General features: G+C 35.9%; 1 long non-coding RNA gene across 1 annotated transcript in view; it reads right to left on the bottom strand.

The window, feature by feature from the left end:
- Positions 1–8,872: 8,872 nt before the first annotated feature.
- The window catches only part of LOC145722510 (uncharacterized), a 304,446-nt gene continuing 303,913 nt past the window's right edge, over positions 8,873–9,405 (bottom strand). Inside the window, exon 2 of the long non-coding RNA XR_014146807.1 lies at positions 8,873–9,159. This is a non-coding gene — a long non-coding RNA (uncharacterized LOC145722510). The remainder of the gene's footprint in view (positions 9,160–9,405) is intronic.

Here is a 9,405-nt window from a genome sequence, read left to right as displayed (position 1 = left end):
CTTTACAGATGAGGAAACTGATTAACAGGAATTCAAGTGAAATGTTCAAGGTCATGTCAAGTGACTAGAGAACGAGGATTCAAACCCAGGCACAACTGGACTCCAATATTGGTCCTCATAACCCATACGTTATACTTAACAAATACCCAAAACAAACAGCTTGCAGACATTCAGAGAACACCACCGAAAGAGTCCAAAGCGAGTCACAGCAAACTTTTCATAGCCATAGAAGAAATCTTATATTCCCATCAAGGAAACATGATTTCATATCTATTCAATGTTTTTTTTTTAAGTTTTTATTTAAATTCCGGTTAGTTACCATACAGTGTAATATTAGTTTCGGGTGTACAATATAAGGATTCAACACTTCCATACAACACCCAGTGCTCATCACAGTAAGTGCCCTCCTAATCCCCTTCACCTATTTAACCCAATCCCCTCACCCACCTCCCTTCTGGTAACTGTCAGTTTGTATAGTTATGAGTCTGTTTCTTGGTTTGCCCCTCTGTTTCTCTTTCTCTCTATCTCATTTTCCCTTTGCTCTTTTGTTTTGTTTCTTAAATTTCACATATGAGTGAAATCATATCATATTTGTCTTTTTCTGACTTATTTTGTTTAGCATAATACTCTCTAGCTCCATCCGTGTCATTGCAAATAGCAAGATTTCATTCTTTTTTATAGTTGAGTAATATCCTATTGTGTGTGTGTATATATATATACACACACACACACACACACACACACCACATAATATTAAAGGGGACTCTGAGTTCCAAGGAGAGACCAAAAGTGACAAAGACAAGAAAGGATCAGAGAAAATCTCCAGAAACAGTGACCAAACAAGTAATAAAATGGCAATAAATACATATATATCAATAACTATATCTACCCAATTTTAAGGTTTGAAGTTTTTAGAATCACTGGTTTAAACACTTTGCTAGAATGAAACATGTGATTTTAACCCAGTGTTCCTCAATTTATGATGTATTTCTACTAATGCAGTAGAAATCTCAAGGAGAATATCCCTAAGGCCTTTTGAGATAAAATCCAGATTTCTGTTTTCCTTTTTTAGAAGCTAAGTCAATGAAGTTTTCTAAAAAAGGAAAGTATGAGAAAAGGGAATATTGCTTGTACAATTATATCAAATGCTGGTTATCCACTATTACTATTGTTGTTATAAAATCATGAAGTGAACATTTATCATCTAGAGAGATACAGAAACAAGAATATAGATTAGAGATGAAGAAAGATAGTTACAAGTAGACAGAGATATAGATAATAAACACATAAGTGATAAATAATAGATTTAATAAACAGTTGGATACTCAAAACAACCCTGTGAGGAGGGTTTATCATTTCCACTTTACAGATGAGGAAGCAAAGAAAAGTACAGTAATTTGCTCAAGGTTACATAGCTGGTAAATTTGGCTGGGATTCCAACCCAGGGCTGTAAAGGTTCTTCGCCATGTATACACTAACTTACTTTGATATTTTTATTGCTAGCAAAGAAATAAAAAGAGGAACAGGCAACAGGTATGGTAAAAGACCTATTTTGCATTATGCAAAAATAAAGCATTTATATGTTGGGAAGTTCTTATGTATGATTTCCTTCAAACAGCAAGACTAACGATAAATACAGATATATAGGAAGAAAATGCTTGTTCACTTAGAATATCAGCTAATAAGTATAGAAGGAAATATAGAATTAGAAAATATTTTTCAAACACCACGGTAAAAATTTAGCTTAGAATTGTCAATGGATTCTTAAACTACTGAATACAAGTTTGAAAAAACAGAATATCTACATATTCTCAAATTATATCCTCCAATAGTTAACAATTACAAATGGAAAAAAATAACCCTGCAATGGAGAAACCCAACAGATAACATCTTTACTAAGTGATCAAAATTCATACTTCCGTCACCCCATTAATGAGAGAACACAATATCCTGATATTGTGCCTCCTGATACAACAATGAGCTGATAAGGACACACCATCACTTCTCTGTCATTTCTGCCAAAAATATGTAAGCTGAAAGGAAGCTTGAGGAAGCAGCAAACAAAGTCAAATGTTAGGATCTTCTACAAAAGACTGGCAACTTCAGAATTCCTCTAAATTACTGATGACAAGCTATTTGAAGAAGACTGGGGCTAGAAAACTTATCTTGAAGCTGTGCTTTCATTTTTGTGGGTAGTTGTGTGGGAAGAGGGCTGATAGACATTACAGAGATGGTAATTCTCCCCTCCCTCACCCCCAATCATATCTTAGTCTACAATTGTCTCTCTCTTTTTAATTTCTATTTTTTAATCTTCAATTGAAGTATAGTTGACATATAATATTAGTTTCAGATGTACTACATAATGATTCGACAATTACATACGTTACAAAATGTTTACCACAGTAAGTGTAGTTACCATCTGTCACTATACAAAGTTATTACAATCTTACTGACTGTATTCCCTATGCTGTACTTTTCATCCTCATGACTTATTTATTTATAACTGGAAGTTTGTACTTGTTAAAGGAGGTTAGTTGCAAATGCTGAAAGCATTCATTTTGAAATTAAGAAGAATAAAGTGAAAACACCTAACTGTCTCCCAGGATGGAGCTATGGTTACCATTATGAAAATCCCTGGATATCTAGAGATTTGATAGAGACTTTCTAACATTATTTCAATGACATGAGGCCAAATTCAGTGCCCTTTTAAAATTCATATTCTACTGTGTAAGAAGCATCTCTCATAGCCTGACCCATGAGTATTATAATTCTTGAGCTCATAAAGGATAGCAGTTCCACAACTGTCATTTATTCAAAAACTCTTGGTGCAAATTTAACATTATTTTAAAAATATTTTTCAAAATGTCCTTAGTTTTTTTTCTTATGCTAATAAGTAAATTATTAAATGAAGTCAATAATTAGTATGTGTAGTTTGCTGTTTTATTATTTTCATGGAAATGATTATTTTTGGTTTAAAAATTTTAATCTTGATTACAGATATCAAAACTTTCTATTGCTAATTTGTTTGACCATCATTATGTTGATAGAAGAAAAAGGAAATGAGATAATATTCCTTTTGTATTTGGAACAACACTTACACTTAAATCTCAATAAACAGAGAAATGTAAATATGTACACACATACACATTATACTAAGTGACATGTAAATTCTATGTATTACAGTTTTGGAATTTAAACTCTGGAAATAGTGAAATTATAATGATCATAAAATAATATGACCTTTTTGGTAGGTGTAAAAATGCAGGAATTTGTGTATCAGTCAAAGTTCTTGTTTGGCAACAACAAAAACCAGCTTAAGTGGCCTTAAGCAGATAAAAAAAATAATTAACTAGTTGGGAATTGGTTGACTCACAGAATCAGGAAAGAACTGATAATGAGACTCAAAGTACACAGCAAATCCTTCAGTTAAAGATAATAGATTGAATATGTATATATGCATACATTCATTTAACTATAATACCACCTAAAACATTTCTAAAATTACAGGAAAGTACATACACACACAGCAAAAACCTATAAGGCCTAAGAAAATGATGGGAATAAATGATAGCAACCATATTAGGGAAGCCTAATTTCAGATGGGTAAATTGGTAACAAGCTTAACAGACTTGATAAAATAGAATACTAAACCAGCAGAAGGGGAGAGCAGGAAGCAATATAGCTCACATTACAGAATCTCCAAATGGTTAAGGAGTTGATAAAACGACTATCACCAGAAGAGGGGGTAAAGATGAAAGCAGAGCTAAGAATTTGAACCTAAGATGCCCTGTCACTCCATGTAGCTAAGTGATTTGGCTCATAGCAGCAGAGGCTCAAAGATTTGGTGCTGCACATATACTAAAATTGGAATGATACAGAGATTAGCATGGTTTCATCCTAAAGCAACAGAATACACATTCTTCTCAAGTGCACATGGAACATTCTCCAGAATAGATGACATACTGGGTCACAAATTAGGTCTCAACTGGTACAAAAAGATTGAGATCATACCATGCATATTTTCAGACCACAATACTATGAAACTTGAAATCAACCACAAGAAGAAATTTGGAAACACCACAAATACATGGAGTTTAAAGAACATCCACAAATCAGTGTGATACACCACATTAATAAAATAAAGGATAAGAACCATATGATCCTCTCAATAGATGCAGAAAATGCATGTGACAAAATATAACATTCTTTCTTGATAAAAACCCTCCACCATGTAGGAATAGAGGGAAGGTACCTCAACATCATAAAAGTCATATATGAACAACTACAGCAAATATCATCCTCAATGGAGAAAAACTGAGAGCTTTTCCCATAAGGTCAGGAACACAACAGGGACATCCACTCTCATTCCTGTTTTTCAACATAGTACTGAAAGTCCTAGCCTCAGCAAGCAGAAAACAAAAAGAAATAAAAAGCAGACAACAAAAAGAAATAAATTGGCAACAAAAAAGTCAAACTTTCACTCTTCACAAACAACATGATACTCTATGTAGAAAACCTAAAAGAATCCACAAAAAAATTGTTAGAACTGATTCAGGAATTTAGCAAAGTCACAGGTATAAAATCAATGCACAGAAATCAGTTGCATTTCTATACACTAACAATGAAACAGTAGAAAGAGAAATCAAGGATTTGATGTCATTTACAATTACACCAAAAAGTGTAACATACCTAGGAATAAATCTAACCAAAGAGGTAAAAGACCTGTACCCTGAAAACACTCATGAAAGAAATTGAGAAAGACACAAAGAAATAGAAAAACATTCCATGCTCATGGATTGGAAGAATAAATATTGTTAAAATATCTATGCTACCCAAAGAAATCTATACATTCAATGCAATCCCTATCAAAATACCACCAATATTTTTCAGAGCTGAAACAAATAATCCTAAAATTTGTATGGAAGCACAAAAGACCCTGAATAGCCAAAGGAATGTTGAAAAAGAAAACCAAAGCTCGAGGCATCACAATTCCTGACTTTAACCTGTATTACAAGCTACAATTATCAAGACAGTATGGTACTGGCACAAAAACAGACACATAGATCAATGGAACAGAATAGAGAACCTGGAATAGGACCCTCAACTCTATGGTCAACTAATCCTCGACAAAGCAAGAAGGAATATCCAATGGAAAAAAGACAGTCTCTTCAACAAATGGTGTTGGAAAAATTGGACAACCACATGCAGAAGAATGAAACTGGACCATGTTCTTACACCATACACAAAAATAAATTCAAAATGATAAAAGACCTAAATGTGAGACAGGAATCCATCAAAATCCTAGAGGAGAATAACAGGCAGCAACCTCTTTCACATTGTCCCCAAAAACTTCTTGTTAGACATGTCTGCAAAGGCCAGGGAAACAAAAGCAAAAATGAACTATTGGGACTTCATCAGGATAAAAGCTTATGCACAGCAAAGGAAACAATCAGTGAAACTAAAAGGCAATCTACAGAATGGGAGAAGGTATTTGCAAATGACATATCAGATAAAGGCTAGTATCCAAAATCTATAAAGAACTTACCAAACTCAACACCCAAAAAACAAAGAATCCAGTCAAGAAATGGGCAGAAGACACAGACAGACATTTCTCCAAAGAAGACATACAAATGGCCAACAGACAAATGAATAAATGCTCGACATCATTTGGCATCAGGGAAATACAAATCAAAACCATAATGAGATAACACCTCATACCAGTCAGAATGGCTAAAGTTAACAAGTCAGGCAACGACAGATGTTGGTGAGGATGCGGAAAAAGGGGAATCCTCTTCCACTGTTGGTGGGAATTGATACACCCGTTCTGGAAAACAGTGTGGAGGTTCCTCAAAAAGTTAAAAATAGAACTACCCTACGACACAGTAATTACACTATTAGGTACACTAAAAGGATACAAAAATAGTGATTTGAAGGGGCATGTGCTCCCCAATGTTTATAGCAGCAATTTCTACAATAGCGAAAATATGGAAAGAGCCCAGATGTCCATTGACAGATAAATGAATAAAGAAGATGTGGGGTGTGTGTGTGTGTGTGTGTGTGTGTGTGTGTGTGTGTAATGGAATATTACTCAGCCATCAAAAGGAATGAAATCTTGCCATTTGCAATGACATGGATGGAATTAGAGTGTATTATGCTAAGTAAAATAGAGAAAGACAAACACCATATGATTTCACTCATATGTGGACATTAAGAAATGAAACAGATGAATGTAGGAGAAGGAAAGGAAAAATAAGAACAGAGGGAGACAAACCATAAAAGACTCTTAACTATGGGAAACAAACTGAAGGCTGCTGGAGGGAAGGAGGATGGGGGGATGGGGGTAACTGGGTGATGGGCATTAAAGAAGGCACATGATGTAATGAGCACTGGGTGTTATATAAAACTAATGAGTCACTAAATTCTACCCCTGAAACTAATAATACACTATGTGTTAACTAAATTGAATTTAAATTAAAACAAATTTTTTTAAAGAAGAAGTCCAAAGATCTTTCATCATGGATAACATATTAGCCACTCTTAACTACAAAGAGACAAATTGATTACACATTTGAGAAAAACTTGAACATAAAAGAAAACACAAAGAGGAAGGAAGGCAGGCAAGCAGGCAGGCAGGCAAGCTACATTGGTAAAATAAAGACTTTACAGAGAGAAATAATCTTCAAATAAAAATATGATCTATTAATTTAGAATTGAACAGAAATTAAACATTCAACTAAAGAGTTGGAATATATACTTGAGGTATATCCACAACAAAGGGAAAATGTCAGAGATGAAAAACAGAGAAAAGATAAAATTAGAGAAATATACCAGGAGGTCCAACATTCAATTAATAGCAGTTCTATAAAGAAAGATTAGAGAAAATTTAAGAGAGAAACAACATCAAAAATATACATGAGGAATACTTCAAAACCAAAATGGCTACATAGGAAAAATGGAAATCAGAATTGGCTCAACACTAAAACCTGGGAAAAGAATGGATAAATAACTTCAAAATTCTTAATAAGAATTATTTCCAACTGAACCAAACTACCACACATGGGCAGGTAATCTACAGAAATTTTCAGAAAATCAAAACGTCTCAAGAAATTGCCATCCCATACATGGCTTATTAGGAAATAACTGGAGGATTCCAGCAATATCAAAGATAACTCAAAAAAGAGAAAGTGCATCCATACAGAAAGCAATCATTCTGGGTTGAATGCTCCCATATTCCAATAAAATATATTTAGATAATATTCCAATCAAAAAGGGCAGACCAAGATGGCGGAGGAGTAGGAGACCTGGATTTCGTCTCCTCTCAGGAATTCAGCTGGATAGGGATCAAACCATTCTGAACACCTACAAACTCAACAGGAGATCGAAGAAAAGAATAGCAACAACTCTGTGAACAGAAAAGTGACCACTTACTGGAAGGTAGGAAGTGCAGAGAAGTGAATCCAAGGTGATATTCGGGAGGATAGACGGCGGGGGAGGGGTCCTCCGACAGCCACTTATGGCAAGTGATAGAGCTGCAGAGAACAAAATCGGAACTTTGAGAAGTCAGCTCCGCTGAGGGACGTCACTCCAGTGGCTAAGCAGGGGGTGGAACCCTCCGGGACAGTGTGGTCTCAGGACCCTCGGGGTCACAGAAAGACTGGGGGTGCCTGAGTGTGGCAGAGCTCCCAGGTATCGGAGCAGGGAAGCCAGCTGCAGAGATGAAGCCGAGGCATGGGCTCTCAGCTCGGGGTTGACATAAACCGTGATCAGCGGCACAGTCAGGCCACTGCTCCTCCAGCAGGGACCCAACAAGCGGCAGATCCAGAGAGACTCCCCTTTCTCCCCTGGGAGGAGCGGCGCTGCAGGGATCTGCTGGGTTTGGAGACTCCACACGGAGTCGGGTGCCAGAGATAGAAATGCTCGGTCACAGGCCAGGTGAGCACAGAGTGCGGCCGGAGACTGGGGAGGCGGGAGTGACTGACTGCTTTTCTCTGGAGCTCACTGAGGAGCAGGGCCCCGAGTTCTTGGCTCCTCTGGGACGGAGATTAGGAGGCCACCATTTTCACTCTCGGCCTCCAAAGCTGAATGGAAAGCTTGCAGGGAACAAAAGCTATGGAGAGCAAACCTGAGCAGATTACTTAGCTCTGATCCGGCAAGGGCGGGGCAATTCCGCCTCCAGCAAAGACATTTGGGAATCACGGCAACAGGCCCTTCCCCAGAAGACCAGCAAGAACAGCCAACCAAGACCAAGTTTACTAATCAGTGAGAATGGCAGAACTCCAGTGCTAGGGGAATAACGCACAGAGAATCCGTGGCTTTTTTACCATGATTCTTTAGTCTTTCAAAGTTAATTTTTAACTGTCTTTTTTTTTTTTAATTTTTCTTTTTCCGTTTTTCAACCAACATCTTATCAATCCTTTTTAAAAAAAACATTTTTATTTTTCATTTTTAGAGTCATATTCTATCCCTTCATAGTAGTTACCCTTGTTTTTGGCATATATATATAAGTTGTTCTCTCTTTAAAATTTTGAGATACAGTTTCTTCTAACAGATCAAAATATACCCTAAATCTCTAGTGTATGGCTTTGTTCTAGTCTCCTGCCTGATCACATTCTCTTTTTATTCTTTTTTTAATCCTCTTCTTTGTTTTTTCAAACTTATCAATTCCTTTTATAAAATTTTTTATAATTTTCATCTTTATAGTCATATTCCATCCCTTCATCATATCAACTCTTATTTTTGTACATATATAAGTTTTTCTTTCTTTAAAATTTTGGGAGGCACTTTCTTCTAACAGACCAAAATACACCCAAAATCTAGTGTGTGGCACTGATCTATATACCAGCCTGATCATATTTGATCATATTCTGGTTTGTTTTGTTCTGTTTTTGTTTGTTTTTATCTTTTTCTTTTTCTTTTTCTTTTTTTCTTTTTCTTTTTTCTTTCTTTCCCTTTCTTTTCCCCCGGCTTCAGGTCTTTTCTGACTTGTTTAGAGTACATTTTCTGGGGACGTTGCTACCCTGTTAGCATTTTGTTCTCTCATTCATCTATTTTCCTCTGGACAAAATGACAAGATGGAAAAAATCACCTCAACAAAAAGAAGAAGAGGTAGTACTGACTGCCAGGGACCTACTCAATACGGACATTAGTACAATGTCGGATCTAGAGATCAGAATCATCACTTTAAAGATACTAGCTTGGCTTGAAAAAAAGCATGGAAGTTATTAGAGAACCCCTTTCTGGAGAAATAAAAGAACTAAAATTTAACCAAGTAGAAATCAAAAAGGCTATTAATGAGGTGCAATCAAAAATGGGGGCACTAACTGCTAGGATAAATAAGGCAGAAGAGAGAATCAGTGATATAGAAGACCAAATGATGGAAAATAAAGAAGCTGAGAAAAAGAGAGA

Source organism: Leptonychotes weddellii, chromosome 1 (assembly GCF_054177405.1).
Source record: "Leptonychotes weddellii isolate Sample4059 chromosome 1, ASM5417740v2, whole genome shotgun sequence".
Classification (NCBI taxonomy): domain Eukaryota; kingdom Metazoa; phylum Chordata; class Mammalia; order Carnivora; family Phocidae; genus Leptonychotes; species Leptonychotes weddellii.
The sequence above is the reverse complement of the archived record's forward strand: the minus strand, read 5'-3'. Positions and strand labels throughout refer to the sequence as shown.